This window comes from Ursus arctos, chromosome X (genome assembly GCF_023065955.2).
Source record: "Ursus arctos isolate Adak ecotype North America chromosome X, UrsArc2.0, whole genome shotgun sequence".
NCBI classification, from domain to species: domain Eukaryota; kingdom Metazoa; phylum Chordata; class Mammalia; order Carnivora; family Ursidae; genus Ursus; species Ursus arctos.
In genome coordinates, this window is record NC_079873.1 from 25508787 (window position 1) to 25527308 (window position 18522).

Genomic DNA, 18522 nt, shown 5'->3' on the forward strand with positions numbered 1-18522 from the left:
TTTTTTCCCCCTTATTTCTTCCCTTTGGTTTCATTCTCTTGTTGCTGAAATTTTTCCTTTAATATTTATTTGAGGGGTAGTCCGAGAGTCTGTGTTAAACTTTCTTGAATTACAGTTTTGCAGGCTGCTGTCAGACTGTCATTCTGGTGCAGATAACCTGTTGTTTTGTTTTCTCTTTGGTAGCTGTGGCAGAGACTGGCTTCATGATTAACAGCTCAGTTTTCTCTTAGGCACAGAGCTAAGCTAGACTTCCCAGTCGCCTTGCCGCTGAGCGGAGCCACGTGACCTGTAGCCCTTGCCAATGTAATGTGAATTGGGAGTGATCTGTCACTTCTGATAGGAGGCAGTTAAGAGCTGGCATGTCTTATCCACACACACTGTCTTTCCTTATCTTCTGGCTGGCTACAGCCGTTCCAGTAGAAGATCACAGAGATCACAGGGACCTAGAAAACAGAGAGTAGATCTTTGGAAGGTCATGTGGAAGGCTTTTCTTCTCCTCCCTCCCCACCCCCAGCTTTACAGAGACATAATGGACACAGAACATTGTGTAAGTTTAAGGTGTACAATGTGTGGATTTGATACACTTACATTTTTTTAAAAGATTTTATTTATTTATTTAACAGAGAGAGAGAGAAAGCACAAGCAGGAGGAGTGGCAGAGGGAGAGGGAGAAGCAGATTCCCTGCGGAGCAGGGAGCCCAATGCGGGACTCGATCGCAGGACCCTGAGACCATGACCTGAGCCGAAGGCAGACTCTCGACCCACTGAGCCACCCAGGCGCCCCTCAGTGTTGCATTCTATGTGAATCCTCAGTGCTATCTTCCAAGGAACTGGTCCTTTTGGAAAATGGGTTCAGCCTATTTTGTCCTATTGAGTTTCTTTTCAGTACCTATAATGTTTCCTCTCAGAGAGTGTACTTTTCATCTCTAGAAATTCTGTCTGGTTATTTATCTTGGCCTTCATTTCTCCTCTCACTAGGCTCATGTTTTCCTTTTAATACTTGAACATAGTTATAATAGCTGTTTTATTTATTTTTAAAAAGTTTCTGTGCTTTTTTTTAAAAGATTTTATTTATTCATTTGACAGAGAGAGAGAGACAGCCAGCGAGAGAGGGAACACAAGCAAGGGAAGTGGGAGAGGAAGAAGCAGGCTCCCAGTGGAGCAGGGAGCCTGATGCGGGGCTCGATCCCAGGACTCTGGGATCACGACCTGAGCCGAAGGCAGACGCTTAACGACTGAGCCACCCAGGCGCCCCAGTTTCTGTGCTTTTATCTTTATTTTTAAGGATTATTTTATCTTTTTTAGTTTTTTAGTTTTTTTAAAGATTTAATTCATTTATTAGAGAGAGAGAGAGCGAGCATGAGTGGGGGGCAGAGGCAGAGGGAGAAGCAGACTCCCCACTGAGCAGGGAGCCCGATGAGGGGCTTGATCCCAGGACCCTGAGATCATGACCTGAGCTGAAAGCAGATGCCTAACTGACTGAGCCACCCAGATGTCCCAAGGATTATTTTATCTTTTAATTTTTTTAAGTAACCTCTGTGCCCAACATGGGGCTTGAACTCAAGACCCGAAGATCAAGAGTTGCATGCTCTACTGACTGAGCCAGGCGGGCACCACGTGATAGCTGTTTTAGAGTCCTTTCCACTAAATCCAGCATTGCTGTCATTTTCGATTCTGTTTCTGCTGACTGATTTTTTTCTCCTGGTTATAGATCACATTGTCCTGCTTCTTTGCGTGTCCAGTCATTTTTAATTGGATGCTGAACATGATGATTTTACATTGTGGGGTGCTAGGTCTTGTCTTTCTTTAAAAAACGTTGGGCATAACTAACTGGAATTAAAATAAAATCTTAAACTAAAAAAATTGTCCGGCATTGTCCTGATGGTCACTTAAACTACTTACAGATCATCTTGATCCCTTTGAAGCTTATTTTTAGCTTTAAGAGGGTGAATTTGGAACAGCCTTTACTCTAGGGCTAGTTAAGTCTCTCTACCAAAGCATGATCTGAGCTCTGCACTGAAGGCCTGGACGCTCAAGAGGAAATTTCTCTAGCTGGTCAGAATTTAAACATCTCACAGTCCTGTGTGACCTCTGGGAATTACTCAGATTACAACTCGAATTTCTCTTATGCCCAGCATCAAGTATTTTCACCCTATGCATGTGTAGCTTAATATTCAGCAACAGACTCGATGGGCCCCAAGTTTATCTTTGGAACTATTTCTCCGCACATCCCCCTCTTCCTGGTACTCTGCCCCACAAACTCTCACTACCTGACTCTTCCTGAACGCTCTCTGTCTCTTGGATTGTGCACCACGATCTGGAGATTGCCTTTAGGCAGAACACTTGGGGTGATTGTAAGACTCACTTATTGGGGTTCCTTGTGTTCTTATTAAGGTCTTGTACTGCTGGTGCGCAGTGTCCAAAAGCTACCGTCTCATGTATTCTACACCAGTTTTGTAGTGCTTTTTGGTGTGACAGTATGTTGAGCCCCAGTTATCCCACCATGGCTGGAGATAAAAACCTGTCTTTGAGTCTTGAAAGCCACATTTCCTCATGAAGAGCTTGGATAGAAAGACAAACACTTGGGGCACCTGGGTGGTTCAGTCGGTTGAGCACCCGACTCTTGGTTTCGCCTCAGGTCATGATCTCAGGGTCGTGGCATTGAGCCCCGCGCATCCAGCTCTGAGTTCAGCGGGGAGTCTGTTTGAGATTCTGTCTCACCCTCGCCCTCTCCCTTGGCCCCTCTCCCTCCTGTTCACACACGTGTGCACATGCACCCTTTCTCTCAAATAAATAAATCAATCTTTTAAAAAAAAGGCACTAATGCCATTCATGAGGACTCCTCCCTCATGACCTCCTAAGCCCCCCCCCCCCCTTCTAATACCAACGCCTTTGGGGGTTAGGATTTAACATATGAATTTAGGGGGAACACATTCAGACCATAGCAGTAGTTTAATCAGAATGGAGCATTTATTGACTCCCAGAGTTCCAGGATGTACCTGGGCCCCAGGAAAACTTGGAACCAGGGTGTGACTGCTAATACTTCTTTTTTCCTCTCTGTGTCTTATTTTTGCTTCTTTCATGGCTTTTACTGAATTTCCTGTCATTGCAGATCAGTTCTCTTCTTTTTCTCTTTCTCATCCTAATGGCTAATGTTTATTAAGCTTCTGTAATATTCTAATTGCTTTACATGAAAATTTCATTTTATGCTCAAACAACCTTATGAGTTAGGTGCTCTTATTAGTCTAATATTTCATTTGTGGGATTGATCATGGGTAAGTTACTTAAATTCTCTTGTTCTTATTTTTCTCATTTATGAAACAAAGTTAATGAGAGTATCTACCTCATGAAGTTGCTTTGATGATTAAACCAGATAATCTAAGTGCAAGATCTAGCACAGTGCCTCGCCCATAGTAAGTTTCAATAATTATTACTACTTTTACTATTATAGAGGGTCGTCATCAAAGTAAATCAGGTAGATGCTACTAGCCCTTCTCCCTTCCATGCATTGTCTTTATGGTAACATTTTTTTTTCTTTAGGGCAGCATGTGATTTTATATCAAGGTAAAACTGTACAAAGTAGAAAAATGAAACATAAAATATCAAGCACGGTAAGTGTGACCACCCTAGGGATACCCTGATACAGGATCAAGAGTGAGAAAGTTTATAAAAATGTTCCCCCAACGTGTAGAATCCCTCTAATACTTCCTGGACACTTTATTTCTGATTTCAAGTTGAATGTCACACATTCTCCTCTTTATTTTATTCCAAAGCCATGGGCTGTTTGGGCTGACTGTGATGTGAATATGTTAAAGTGTGGCCAGTGTTTTTTGAGGAAGTCATCTTATAAATAATTGCGTGTGACATAAGAAGAAAAATGAAATCTAAATCTAGTTTTGATACCTAAAAGTAAAATCAGCTGTTATTATAGCTAATGCAAATTTCTGCAAAAAGGAGTCATGCCCTGGAGAAAGAAGATATTTTGTTAAAGAATATCATGTCCAGAAACTTTGTAAATTCAGATTTTAAGATGATCAGTTGGGAACTGCTTTGTCCCCCCCCCTTTTTTTTAACCTTATAAGTTTGAAGAAATCCTAAGTTCTAGCTAAGAGGGTATTATTTATTATAAAGACATTAGCTGAAATGTCTGATTTTTTTTTTAAAAGAGCTTTGGAATTTTCAAAGAGCATTTTTCCCATTTTACTCATTTTGTGACTTCCTAAGTGAAGTAGAACAGGAGGGCTGTACACAGCAAAGTAAGAATAATTCCTGCCCCAGACCAGGTAGGGATTCCATTAGGGTGAGGAAGGAGTGGAATTTGAAAGGAAAATGAGGGAGTTAGAGATAAGTGAGAGCCCCTAGGAGAGCAGTGGGGTCTGGCTGTCGCTCTCTGGGATGGGTCTGGGGTGAGAGGAAGTGATGCAAGCCTCTGATGGGATCTGAGGGGGGAAGAAAGTGTGTCCCGCATCTCAAGTGTAGCCAGGAGACTGCAAACCTTTAAGAGAAGCCTTTCATTTGTCAGAGCACCAGAACAGAAGATCCTGATGCTGAGACAGGTCTCCCAGCAGATGTACCTGATGTCAGCCTCCCAGGGGCCCGTGTACATCAGCCTGTTGTGGGGAAAGCAGCTGAGTGTTCCTAAACCTCTGAGAGCGCTAACGCTCTCTCTGAGGTGCCTGGGGTCAAGATGGAGAAGAATGAGGGTTGCGTCTTGGTCATTGCAGGCCATGATGAGATTACGGACCTGAGCAATGCCAGAACTCAATGACAAAGACCAGATGAGCGAGTTCCAATGAATTCTGGGTAAAAGACAGGACCTCTGTATTTAGAGACCCTGTTCCCATTGCAGCCTAATTTGTAGTAAGTCACCTGGAAAGAACTTAGCTTATTTCTGAGGACAAGGTGGATGAGAGGACTCAATTACTCACAAGTGTCCGAGTTTTAATCTGGAAATGACTGAATTACCTTGGATTGGCAAGATAAAGCTTTATACTGCTGACTGCCTTGGGGACTCAATAACTAAATTAAATATAGTTAAGCAGAAAGAAAAAAGGTTACATTTTTTAGGTTATTGGAAAGTTTAATTCTTTTAGATAAAATATCTTTAAAACAGATTAATTACTGAAAGATTTCTATAGTGATGACTCTTAAACCCTGAGAAATTATTTCATGTAATTAATGAGTTTTCTTTACTTTACTTCTAGTAAAATATTGGCACATTATATTTAGAAGTTACATTTTTATGCATTCAAATTTTGGGACTGTGAATTTCCTGTCTATTACCTTTGTGCAGTTAAGTCACATATTTCCCTATCTCATGGAAGAAGGTCTTCTGGGCTTGGAGGGATTGTAGGCAGGATATATCTGTTATCTATCGTCATCTTCATCTTTCTATTTCTGTCTCTGTCTCTGTCTCTATGTCTAGTTATCTCTCTCTCCCTCCCTCCTTTCTCTCAAGAGTTCTTAGAGTCTCTAAATTAGTTCCATCCCTGGTATTCTCAATAAATGGGCCAATATATTTTATTGTTTCTTTTAGCTCCTGTGCTCTGGTTCCTGTCATCTGCAACTGAAATTCTGGATTAATCAAAAAGAATCTAGCAAACGGGTGCCTGGCAGGCTCAGTCGGTAGAACATGTGGCTCTTGATCTCGGGGTTGTAAGTTCAAGCCCCTCGTTGGATGTAGAGATTACTTAAAAATAAAATCTTAAAAAAAAAATGACTACTTAAAAAAAATCTATCAAAAACATACAAGTTTTTTATGAATACAACTACAACACTATGTTATGTTCCGGAAGAAGACCTGAATAAATGGAGGGATATAGCAAGTGGGCATCCAAGAAGACACTTTTCTATTTGGGAGGGAAACTCTCTTTTGTGTACCATTGATGGAACCACTGTGAAAAATAAAGGAGGGAAATGCTGCTTCCCATCATTATCTAGGGAGGGGATGAGTGAGAAGATGACCAGGTTCACCCAATGAATGCCACCCTCCTTCATCTCGATGGAGTGACACCAAGATTCAGAAAAGTCGACAAACTCTTCACAGGCACGGTGGTCATAAGAACTCAGCATCCGTGGTGTGCCTGCAGGCAGAAGCATCTACATCCTGACTACGGTGAACTCACCCTAAGGTGACCCTCCAACGAGTCACAGCCTTGGACAATCCCTTCCCTTTGAGTGGCGGTGGAAACTGACTTTCTCTGCGCCGATAGAATAACGCGAATGTGAGGCGATAGTCACTCCCTTGATTATGTCACATGAAAGACATTCTCCTGGTGCCTTGAAGAAGCAGCTGCTGAACGGTGAGTGGGCCACAGAGCAAGAAGCTAGAAGGTGGGAGCAGCCCCTGGCCCAATAGCCAGCGAGAAAGCAGGGACCTCAGTCCCTACAACCACAAGGTGCTGAATTCTGCCAACAGCCAGGTGATCTTGGACAAGGACCTGGAGGCTCAGATGAGCTCACAGCCTGGGGCCAACACCTGGATCAGAGTCCTGAGTGGAGGAGTCCGTTATGCCATGCCTAGTCTCCTGACCCAGGGAAAGCATCAGTTAATACATGTAGGTGCTATATTTGTGATAATTTGTAACACAGCAATAGAAATGGGCTAACTCTACTATTTCTATGTTCGTTATCTCACAGCTCTACACTCACTTGTCATTTTTCTCTCCTATACTGCTGGGCTTAAAACCCTGCACACTACATTCCTCAAACTCCCTTATTAGCCGACTGGCTTGCTTTCTTTCTTTCTTTCTTTCTTTCTTTCTTTTTAAATTATTTATTTATTTATTTGAGATAATCAGGGAGAGCGCATGAGCAGGGGCAGAGAGAGAGGGAGAGGGAGAAGCAGACTCCCTGCTGGCCCTGGGATCGTGACCTAGCCGAAGGCAGATGCTTAACTGACTGAGCCACCCAGGCCACCCAACTGACTTTCTGTTAGATTTTGCTGATGGCAAATACTGATGGAAAATTTTAAGGCAGTGGAGAAGGCTTTTTTTCCCACCTTTGAAGGAAGTCTCTGACAGGCGCACCACCAGAGAAAAGAACTGAGGGTCACCGTAGAAATCTCTGGGCTCCAGAAGCATTAGCGAGAGTGTGGGATGCTGGTTTCCTGCTCAGCCATAGTGCATTTTTAACAGCAGTAGCAGCAACGGTGGTGTCTCCAGAAGCTCCATGGTGAGTGCAGGCTCATGGGCTCCAGCCCGGGGGCAGTGCTACCAGACTGATCTCTAACAGTCCTCTGCATAGTTGCTGCTTCTCCCTTTTTCTTCGGCCTCCTTTTTCATTTTGCTCTTTCAGCACTTCGACACCCATGTAACCAATTCCTTGTATTAAACTCTCTCTGCTTGAATACCCAGAATGGTTTCTGATTTTTTTGTTGGAACACTGACCCAAAAACTCCAGTTATGCATCTTGCTGTCTGGCCTCTCTTGCTTTACTTCCAGACCTTGGTTTTCCAAAGTTTTGTGAATTCTGTAAGATCTCTAATACCATTTCAATAAACTCCTTTTGTATTTAAGTTAGAGTGTATTTCTGTTGCTTGCAACCAAATATCCCAACAGTCACAGAAATTGCAGCATTGTACAGTGTATTAGTTTTCTGTTGCTGCTGTAAAAAATTACTGTGGGTTCATTTTCATTTATTTATTTTCAAGGTTTTTTTCATTTTTGTTTTTTCAGTAATCTCTGCACCCAACATGGGGCTTGAACTTATGATCCTGAGATCAAGATTTGCATGCTCTTCCGACTAAGCCAGGCAGGCACCCCTAAAATTACTACAACTTTAGGGCCTTAAAACAATATAAATTTATTATCTTATATCTCTACAGCTTAGAAGTTCAACATGGTTGTCAAGGGGCTAAAATTAAGGTGTCCGCAGGGCTATATTCCTTTTTGAAGGCTCCAGGAGAGAATCCATTTCTTTGCCTTTTCCCACTTCTAGAGGCCACTGCATTCCTTTGCTCATGGTCTCCTTCCTCTATCCTCAAAGCCAGCAACGCGGCACCTTTCTGACTCCTCTTACATAATCGTATCTCCCTCTGACTCTATTTTTCTGCCTTCCTCTTTGACGTTTAAGGACGCATATGATTGCATTTGGCCTACCCAAAGAATCCAGAAAAATCTATCTTAAGGTCAGCTGATTAGCAACCTTCATTCCACCAGCAACTTTAATTGCCCTTTGCCATGTAATATAACATATTAACAGGCTCCAGGCTTTAAGACATGGGCATCTTTGGGGGGACATTAATCTGCCTACTACAAAGAACTGTCATTTTCCCCCAGAATTAACCTATACATTTAATGCAATGTTAATTAGAATCTTGATAAGGTGATTTTAAATTTAATGTAAAAGAGATAACATACAAGAATAACAAAGAGGTTTTTGAAAACTAGAAATAATGAAGAGCAACTTGCTCTGCCAGACATAAAACATGTTATAAAGCTAAAATAATAAAAATGCTTTGGCATTGGCATCATAGGCGATGGTGTTATGAAAACCAGCAATTCTCGGGTCATGATCTCAGGGTCCTGGGGTAGAGTCCCACATTGGGCTCCCTTGTCAGCGGGAAGTCTGCGTGTCCCTTTCCCTCTGTCCCCCCAGCCCCCACCGTGGGCTCACGCAAGTGCGCTCTCTCCCTCTCAAGTAAATAAATCAAATCTTAAAAAAAAAATGTAGAGCCCTTCTACATCAAATACAAAATGAATTCCAGATGAATGAAATACCTGAATGTTATAAAACCTTAGGAAGTACTAAAAGTACACCAAGACTCGCACACACACAATCTGAGTGGGGAAAATTATTTTGAAGAACCTGGAGTCCAGAAAGGACAATACTGACATATTTGAGTATGTGCAAATTTAACATTTTTATACATTGAAATATACCATAAACCAAGATAAAAGATAAGCAACAGGATGGGAATATATTTTAAATATATATATCAAAGGTTCGATATCCACTTTGTGTTTGTGTGTGTGTATACAAAAGAAAAACAATCCAATTAAAATCGAATACAGGAAATAAATTAATAATTCATTGAAGAAGAGAATTCGATGTCCAATGAACATAAGAAATAATACTTGGTTGAAATCAGAGAAATGTAAATTAAGCAATAATAATCAGTCTCTAATCAGATTAGGAAAAAAATATGTGTATCTAGTATTCACTAGAGTGGTGGAAATGGACCCTCATACCCTCTTTGGAACAATATTTATTTTTGGATAGTAAATTTTTTTTTCTTTTTTTAAGTAGGAGCGAGGAGCCTAATGCAGGGCTTGAACTCACTTCCCTGAGATCAAGACCTGAGCTGAGACCAAGAGCTGGACATTTAACCAACTGAGTAACCCAGGTGCCCCTTTTTATACACTTCTTTTTCAGGGGGAGGATAGTATTTTTGAAGATTAAAACTATGGCCATATCTATAAATAGAAATGCTCTCATGTTTATAACAGTGTATGTGTAATTATATTTGCCGAGGCACTTTTTAAAAAAAGTATGTGCATAATTATGTTGTTGCAGTAAAATATTAAAAACAGGCTAAGTGTCTACAGATAAGAGAGTGTTGAATAAAACATGGTACATGCACCCTTTGCATAGTTTTAAAAAACGTGGCGGATCTCTATGTCCTGATATGCAAAGATCTCCAGGACATGTTGGTAAATGAAAGAGAAAGTTGCAACAAATATATTTAGAATTATCCCATATATGTAAAACAAAAATATATAATATCTGCATATGAGTAAGAAATAATTTATTATAATGCAATAGAATCTTTTATGTAATATGTGTTTGTAAGAGTATACACCAAATTGATCCTTTCTAAAAAATCTTGTAAGCCTTTGATTCTTTGACTTTTTTTTTTAAGATTTTTATTTTTAAGTAATCTCTACACCCAACGAGGGGCTCAAACTCACAACTCCAAGATCAAGAGTCGCATGCTCCACCGACTGAGCAAGGCAGGCACCCCTGTTTGAATTTTCATAATAAGCATGTGTTGGTGTATATATATATATATATATATATATATATAATTTTTTTTTAAGTAAACTCTACACCCATTGTGGGGCTTGAACTCACGACCCTGAGATCAAGAGTGGCATGATCTATTGAGTAAGGCAGCCAGGCACCCCTATTTAACTTTTTATAGTAAACGTATGTTCATATATGACATGCACGATTTTTAAAAAATACAATAAAAATGCTTTTTTACCTGATTAAAGAAAAACCCAGTGTAGAGAAAACAGATGGGGGAAAAAATGTCCCGAAATTAACAGAAGATGTTTTGGGACAATAAGATCTTGAGTGCATGGATAATCCTCTTAGGTCATTTTTATTTATAAGCATGACAGTAAAGAGTGAGAAAAATGTTTAATGATGATTAAGTTTTTCTCTGCTGGGTGGCAAGAGCTACGTTAGTGAAAGCAAAGGAATGCTAGAGGGTTTGAAGTCCAGTGGCCTGTGTTCATACCCTCCTTTGTATATCTTATTCTTTTTGAATTTAGGCAAACTATTTACCACCTCCAAGCCTTAGTTTTCCCATCTGTAAGATGGGTTGATAATAACACCACTTAATGGGGTCACTTTGAGGGTTAAACGAGCTAATGTCCGTAAGTCACGAGGAACATTGTGGGTGCTCCATCACCACTAATTCCATCTTCACATTTTCCAGGCTGCTTTGGAGATAGAGTACCCCTCCCCGGTTTTGTGCTGGTCTTCATGTATTTTCCTTAGGCTAACTTGTACTCCTGATGTGTGTGTAATTACAATGACAGCTTAATTTTGTAGAATGTTTTAATGTTTACCAACATTTTCACATACTGTGCTATGCTTCACACCTTGAATCCTTGTGTACAATTGTGTCAGTCTTCTTGTTAGCTTCCTTCCGCTTGGGTGCTCTGGAGTAAACAGGGTAGTAAATATATCACCAAGAACGTTTTTACAATGAGAAAATTCTAGGGCTGCTTCAGTCTCCTCCTTTTACAGAGCCCAGAGAACTTAAGTGTTCTGTTTAAGGGCCACTATTCAAGTTAGCTTTTGCTACATCACAAATACCCTAACAGTGGCTTAAAATAACCATTTATTTGGTTCATCGTTATTTTTTTTTTAAAGATTGATCTATTTATTTTAGAGAGAGAGAGCTCGAGAGTGCATGAGTGGAGGGACAGAGGGAGAGAGAATCTCAAGCAGACTCCGAGCTGAGCGCGGTTGGCTCGTCATTCTGATGGCAGTTTTGTAACCCGAACCAGGCTCAGCTTTTCTCGACGGGGCTCACTTGTGTGTCTGGAACTCCGGTTGGGATGGCTGGAGTGGCTACAGCACCTCTCTACATGGCCTCTTAACCTCCAGTAAACTCGTCCAAGTCTATTCACATAGTGATGTCAGATTCCAAAAGCAACAAGAGGGGAAGTTGCAATGCCCCTTCAGGCCAAGACTTACAACTCACATGATGTCGCTTTAGCCACCTTCTTGCAGCCAAAGCAAATCTTGAGAACAGCTATGATTTTAAGGGCAGGGAGGTACTGCACTTTTTGATGGTAGAAGCTGAAACAGGGAAAGGCAAGGGACTGGGGAGATTTTTTGCGATCTATCCTGATACATACCTAATTAGTGGGTATGCTTTGATGAGAAGTCAAATCTGATGACTGTTGAGCCAGCAATTCCACTTCTGGGAATATATCCAAAGAAAATGGAAACACCATGTCGAAGAGCTATTTGCATTTCCGTGTTCACAGCAGCATTATTTATAATAGCCAAGTCACAGAAGCAACCTAAATGTCCCTCAATGAATGAATGGATAAAGAAAATGTGAGATAGGCATACGTATATGATTCGGTCATAATAAAGGAAATCCTGACATTTGCCACAGCATGGATGGAACTTGAGGGCATTATGCTAATTGAAATAAGTCAGACAGAGAAAGAAAAACACTGTATGATCTCATTTACACATGGATTTTTTTTTTTTAAAAGCGGGCTCCATACTCAGCGTGGAGCCGAACATGAGGCTTGAGCTCATGACCCCAAGATCAAGACCTGAGCTGAGGTCAAGAGTGGGATACTCAACCGACTGAGCCACCCAGGCTCATGGAATTGTTTTGAAAAGCTCATAGACAAAGAGATCAGATTTGTTACCAGAGGCAGGTTGTGGGGAATGTAGGAATTGGATGAAGAGGGTCAAAAGGTGCAAACTTCCAGTTAGAGGATCTGTAAGTACTAGGAAGGTAAACAAACAAGCCCCTGATGGTTGTTGAATGCAGACCCACTGCAATCTATTTTCGTAACCACAACAACAACAAATTGAAATCTGCATGCATTCTTAATTTGCTTTTGTTCCCTTAATGTCCCTAGAAATGCATGACTTTCAGTCAAAAGACTACACAGGAGTTTTTTTTTCATAAGATCTACTAATCATGGAGTTAGCTCTCTCAGAGAAGTAGAATGACTTCTCAGTGACATTCTTAAAGAGTGACAGTAAAACTTGTGTTCTATAGGCTGAATCTAGGACAAAATTGTTGTAAAAGATGAGGGGGTGATGACAGTACACATAAGGACTTTAATGTCCCTGAATCAGTCACGAATGGAAAGTTAAAAAAAAAAACCCACAATACTTTAAAAAATCTGCCTCAGGCAATCTCAAAATGTTTGACATTTCGTTTATTGGAAAAATGTAGCTTTTTGTAATTAAAAAAGTTTTGACAACTGAAAGTGACTTTAAGACCTGTTAAAATCAGGTCAGCGAAGCTACTGCTGATCTCAGTTTTTATTTTAACGTCGAGGGTTTGGAGGCTGTGGACTTTGAGCTGTGCGTGTGTGTAACAGGTCCTGCGGAGGGAAAACGCATCGCAATGAAACATTTTTAGATCGAGATGATGCCTAGGGTTGCTGAAGCCTCGGGTATCCAAAATGAGTTCTATTCATGTCCTACTTTTGTATGGTAACTAGAAAAGAAATAAGCCCTGTTAAGGTAGCATTCTATTGGAAGTAATCCTTATTTGATTTGCCAACTCTGTCAACAATATCTTGACTGCGGTGGTGGCCTAGTGTCCCCTGGATCGAGACAGCTTACGACAGCCATGTGATGGCAAGAAAAGGATTCATTATGCTGGTGGGGTCCTCACCTCAACTTCTGTGTCGTCTAGGTTCAGTGTATCCCTTGTTCGTGTCCACACTGGCGGGTGCTGGGTTGGTCCAATGATCGCTCACAGTTCAGTCTAGATACATAGTCTATGCAACACTAATCGCTAAGGATACACGGTCTACCTCCCAAACCCCCTCTGAGTGATGAGTGGACGGTAGCTTTACGTTATTCGCGTGGCCCTGGAGTCCGCAGCCTCCCTCACTGGGAGCTCTGGCTGTCCTCGCGCAGCTTCCGTGCTCCGCCTGCTCTAGGGCCAGGAGACAGTGCGCCAGCTCTTCTCCGGTGCTGGGTGAGGCACCTCCCAGCTAGGGTTCTGAACACGTAAGGAGTCTCTGGAAGGCTCAGTTTCAGGTAGATTTTTTTATTTGGAAGGAAAGTAACTGACTCCCGTACCCTTAAATGATAAAGGACTTTGTTGGAAAGATAAGGGGTGGCTCAGCAAAACAGAAAAAAGCTGAACTAGCAGGCCTTAGAAAAAACAGGAACCAGGGACACTCCAGGAATGAGGGAGCGGGGAATTCAGGAGAATCTCTCCACATTCCAGAGGGGGGGGGATTGCCTTGGTCTGGCTTGTGTCAAATTGGCTGGAAAAAGGGAAGGGCATCTTGAGTGACAGTCCAGAGAGACTGTAGGCAGTGTGGGAGGGGGTGATTGCCTAAGGACATTTGCGATACTATCCTCCCAATGAGGGGGCAGGGGGCTGCCTGGCTGGCTGCCTCAGTCGGGAGAGCAAGCAACTCTTGATCTCAGGATCATGAGTTCGAGCCCCACGTTGGGTGTCGAGATTGCAAAATAAATAAACGAATGAACAAAGAAACAAATAAATAAGGTGGCAGGAATGCTGGCTGGGCAAAACAGCAGACATCCCTACACTTGCAAAGGCAGGTGCCTTAGTGCGTCTGGACAAGCCCCCTCTTTGGGTGTAGAAGTATGAGATTGGAGGGGGTTGTTTTGTAAACATTCCACCCTCAAACTTCATGGAACTGCTCTGGATGGCGTTTATTTGGATTTTGAAGAAGGTATGCCTGGCTTTGAAGCCCAGTGCTGCCATTTCTTAGCTGTGCGAGCTTGAAATGGTTACATACTTAACCTTTCTGGATCCTGGTTTTCTTATTAGAAAAATGGAAATCCTCAAAGTATTTTCATCACAATATTGTTATGACGATTCAATGAATTAATACATCGTAATACATTTGGACTAGCGTCTAACATCTAAGAGCTGGATATTCTCATCTATTCTCAGGGAGAGGTAATGCATTGTTGTATTGTCCAAGATCTTTAACTATGGTTTAAAATATTAATTATGCTAAAAAATATTAATTATGCTTACTGAAACCATGGAATGGCCTTCTGGCTTTACAGATCATAATCTTCTTGTTGGATTTTCACTGCAAATCCTGGTGGATTTTATTTGCTGCTGTAACAAATTACCACAACGTTAGTGGCTTAAATAAACAGATGTATTTCTTGCCGTCCTGAAGGTCAGAGTCTCATTCCTTCTGGTGGAGAGGATCTATTCCTTGCCTTTTCAGTTTTTAGGCTTCCTGCATTCCTAGGCTCCAGGCCCCTTCCATCTTCAAAGCCAGCAATCACATCACTCAGATCTCTGTTTTGGGGTATCACATAGCCTTCCCTTTCCTTTGTAAGGACCTCCCCCTTCTTTCCTTTATAAGGACCCTTACCATTACCTTGAGCTTGCCTGGATAATACAGGATAATCTCTCCATCTTAAGATTTTTTTTTTTAATTTTTATTTTTACATCAACGTGGGGCTTGAACTTACACCCCGAGATCAAGAGTCACATGCTGTACCCACTGAGCCAGCCAGGCGCCCCTCCCTCTCAAGATCTTTGACGTAATCACATCTGCAAAGTTCCTTTTGCTTTACAGGCTTGGGAATTAGGACCTGGACATCTTTGTGGGGGAGCATCATGCTGCCCACTGCAACCACTTAATGAAGAGTTGCCGCATTATAAATTGCTAATGAGCTCTGGTCAAGAATGGTTAAGCCTGTTCACTGAGGTCAACACAGCTCCTTCGTTGTCCTTGGGTAGTGTTCTGTTAGAGTCCAAAACTGAAGGGTCCGTTTTTCGAGTGAAAGAACATGTTAATTATTGCAAGATAGACTTCCTCTCTCAGATATATCTTGGCTAGATTTTGAAATGCTACTAGAAAAGGATCTGCTCCCAAATATATGGCAAGTTTGACACCTTTGTATTAGGGAAGACCAATCCTTGGGGTTTGGACCAGGGGAGAGGTTTGGGTATTCTGTGTCATGTTCTAATTTACAGACTCTAATCTGGATCTTACCTGTGAATGGCTTTGTGTCTGCCCCAACTGCAGAGGTTCTTGACGGGGGGTGATTTTGCTCCCCTCCTTCACCCAGGGGATATTTCGATTGTCAGTGACTGAGGGTGGGTGGACGTTTGGCGGGCAGAGGCCAGGGATGTTGCTAACCATCCTACAACACGTGGAACGGCCCCCACACCCGGCAAGAAAGAAGGATCCCACCCAAAATATCAATAGTGTTGAGGCTGAGAAATCCTGCTTAAGCGAGTATCCCAGTTTTTTTCTTGATTGTTTTTTTCCCCTTGATTATTTGATTCATTGTGAGATAGTACCTTACAAATTACAAGAAAGGTGGTTTTAGCTCATTGAATTTGGCTTTTACCAAACCATGTTTCCTATCATTAAGCAAGTATGATTTTGTCTGTTAAAACAAATAACCTATCCTTTATGATGATTCTTTTAGAAAGGTAATGATCTAAGACTGAAAAACAGCCTGGAAATAAGAGGCAATTCATTTTAGACTCAGTGTTTCCGGGTTTGTTTTTTTGTTTTGTAACTTTCATAACATTGATTTAAATAAAACATTTCTTTCCCTTTCTGTGGGAGGAGAAGGAGCATAACTATTAACTGCAAATGTTTTCTCGGTGGAGGGTTTGTGAATCTTCTAATGAACTTTACGATTTTCTGCATCAATCCATCATGTAAGTCCCTGATTTTGTAAAGGCAGTCTCTATTTCGGAGTTTTCTTGTGAGGCTCTAAATTCAGAAATTATTTGATGTAGATGAGGAAGCAGCGTAAAACGGTCTCTGGTCTCTACCTGACCGGAAGAGACAGGGCTGTGCAACATCTCTCAGAGACCTGAAAAAGAAGCGGGAAGAACCAGCTGTCTTTCCATTAATTGATGGAGGCGATTTTACCCAGAGCTGTGGCTTTCTCCCGGCAGCTGGCGTCCTGCAGCTGGCTGAAAATCAAGCAGTCCCCTGGAGATGGCAGTAGCAGGCAGGGATGGAGATCTTCCGGCAACCAGCCGCAGCCGGAACTCCGGCTCCTGCTCGGATCTCGGGCTGTGTGGACCGGCAGCCATGATGGATCCTCGCGGCGGCGGCGGCGGCGGGCTGATGTGGCCGGTGGGTGTTACGGTGAAGCGCCACGTTCTCTTTCTCGGAAGTTTAGTTCTCGAGTGCTGCCTTCAGTCCTTTCTGAACAACGTCTTGTGTAAGTGAATGAGCACGTAAATAATATTCCTGGTGCTGGGTAAGCCCCACCACATTTGAAAACCTATCGAATCACAGGCACCGTGTTAGCAGGCGCTGAGGGACAAAAGGTGGTAAGAGCGAGTCCTTGGGCCGGAGAGGCTTAAAAACACACAAATCAATGATTTCAGCATTATACGCAACCACCGAGTAACCCAGTGCTGTGAATGCCAGGGGGATCAACTTAACCCAGTCAGAGGGGTCAAGACGCTCTCCCGATGAGACCGTACCTGGGCTGAGTTGAAAAGAATAAGTAAGAGTTAGCCAGGTGAAGAAAGATAAAAAGAATGTTTCAGGGGCTGGCTCAGTTGGTAGAGCATCTGACTCTTGATCTCTGGGTTGGAAGTTCCAGCCCCATGCTGAGTGTAGAGATTACTTAAAAAAAAAAAAAAAAAAAGCACAACAAAAAACCACAACAAAGCAGTGCTCCAGGCAGGAGCCACAGCATGAATAAGATGTGGGGGGGTGGGACACTTCATGACATTTGCTATGTTACTGGATTGCTACATGTAAGCCAGGGTGACTGGGGAGTTGAGTAGCGGCCAAATCAAGGAAGTGCTGAAAAATAAGAACGCTTTGGAATTAAGGATGTTGGCGGTATGCAGCGGACTCATCTGGGGGTCTTGTTCGCAATAGATTTCCTGACAACATCTGCAGAGATTTCTACACACCCTGCCAACTAGTGGACCTCGTGTTGGAGTTGAGTTAATCGTGTTCCTCAACTCAAAGCGTATTGTCATCTCTGTCTGGGCAAAGTTCTTCCCTTTTATGCTTACTTGTTTGTCTCATTGTTTACCAGTGTTTTCCCCTTTATCTCTGGTCCTCACCCCCATTCTACTTCAACTCTGCTCCCCTCTCTATTCATGGATCTTTATTTGAAAAGAAAACGTAGTATTTAAAAACATATTCATGTTAATTTTACATAAGTGGTATTGTGCTCTAAATCACATCTCTCACAGTAAAAGGCTCTTTGTTTTTCTGCTCTTGTCACATTGCTCTATGGTACATCTAGTTCCTTGCCTTTTTTTTTTTTCTTAAGTATTCTCCACACTGGCCCGATGCGGGGCTTGAACTCATGACCTTGAGATCAAGACCTGAGCTGAGATCAAGAGTCAGGCACTTAACTGGCTGAGCCACCCATGCACCCCTCTAGATCCTTGCTGCTTCTTCCTCTTCTTTTTTTTTTTTTTTTTTTAAAGATTTTATTTACTTATTTAACAGAGAGAGAGATAGCAAGAGAGGGCATACAAGCAGGGGGAGTGGAAGAGGGAGAAGCAGGCTTCCCGCTGAGCAGGGAGCCCTATGGGGGGCTCGATCCCAGGACCCTGGGATCATGACCTGTGCTGAAGGCAGACGCTTAACGACTGAGCCACCCAGGCGCCCCTAGATCCTTGCTTCTAACTGCAGTATGACGGCACACATTTTGCTTATCCAGTGTATCATGGTTGATACTTTTTTTTTCTAAATCCTTCCATGGCAAGCAGCTCTTCGATGCATTCTCATTCATACCCCTTCATGGATCAGATGAGCATTTTTCTGCCCCCAGTTGTCCTGATTCATGGGTCTGAGTGGGTCCCTGATAATTTTTTAAAATTAATTTTAAAATTAATTTTGGAAAAAATAATCTGTATACCCAACGTGGTACTCGAATTCACGACCCCGAGATCAAGAGTCGCATGCTCTTTGGACTGAGCCAGCCAGGCGCCCCCGGGGCCCAGATCATTTAAATAGAGTTAGGCTGCTATGGTAGTGAGAAGAAAGGAGACGATGGCTCTGTAACTCTGGCATGCATCAGAATCTTCTGGATGACTTGGAAGACACGGATTGTTGGACTCAGGTCCGACCTT

At 42.2% G+C, this 18522-nt stretch overlaps 1 long non-coding RNA gene across 1 annotated transcript in view; it reads left to right on the forward strand.

Moving 5' to 3' along the window:
* Positions 1-16740, forward strand: part of LOC113265841 (uncharacterized) — a 40952-nt gene extending 24212 nt beyond the window's left edge. The window contains exons 7-9 of the long non-coding RNA XR_006411120.3: positions 624-6556; positions 9246-9345; positions 16366-16740. This is a non-coding gene — a long non-coding RNA (uncharacterized LOC113265841). The remainder of the gene's footprint in view (positions 1-623; positions 6557-9245; positions 9346-16365) is intronic.
* Positions 16741-18522: the final 1782 nt, after the last annotated feature.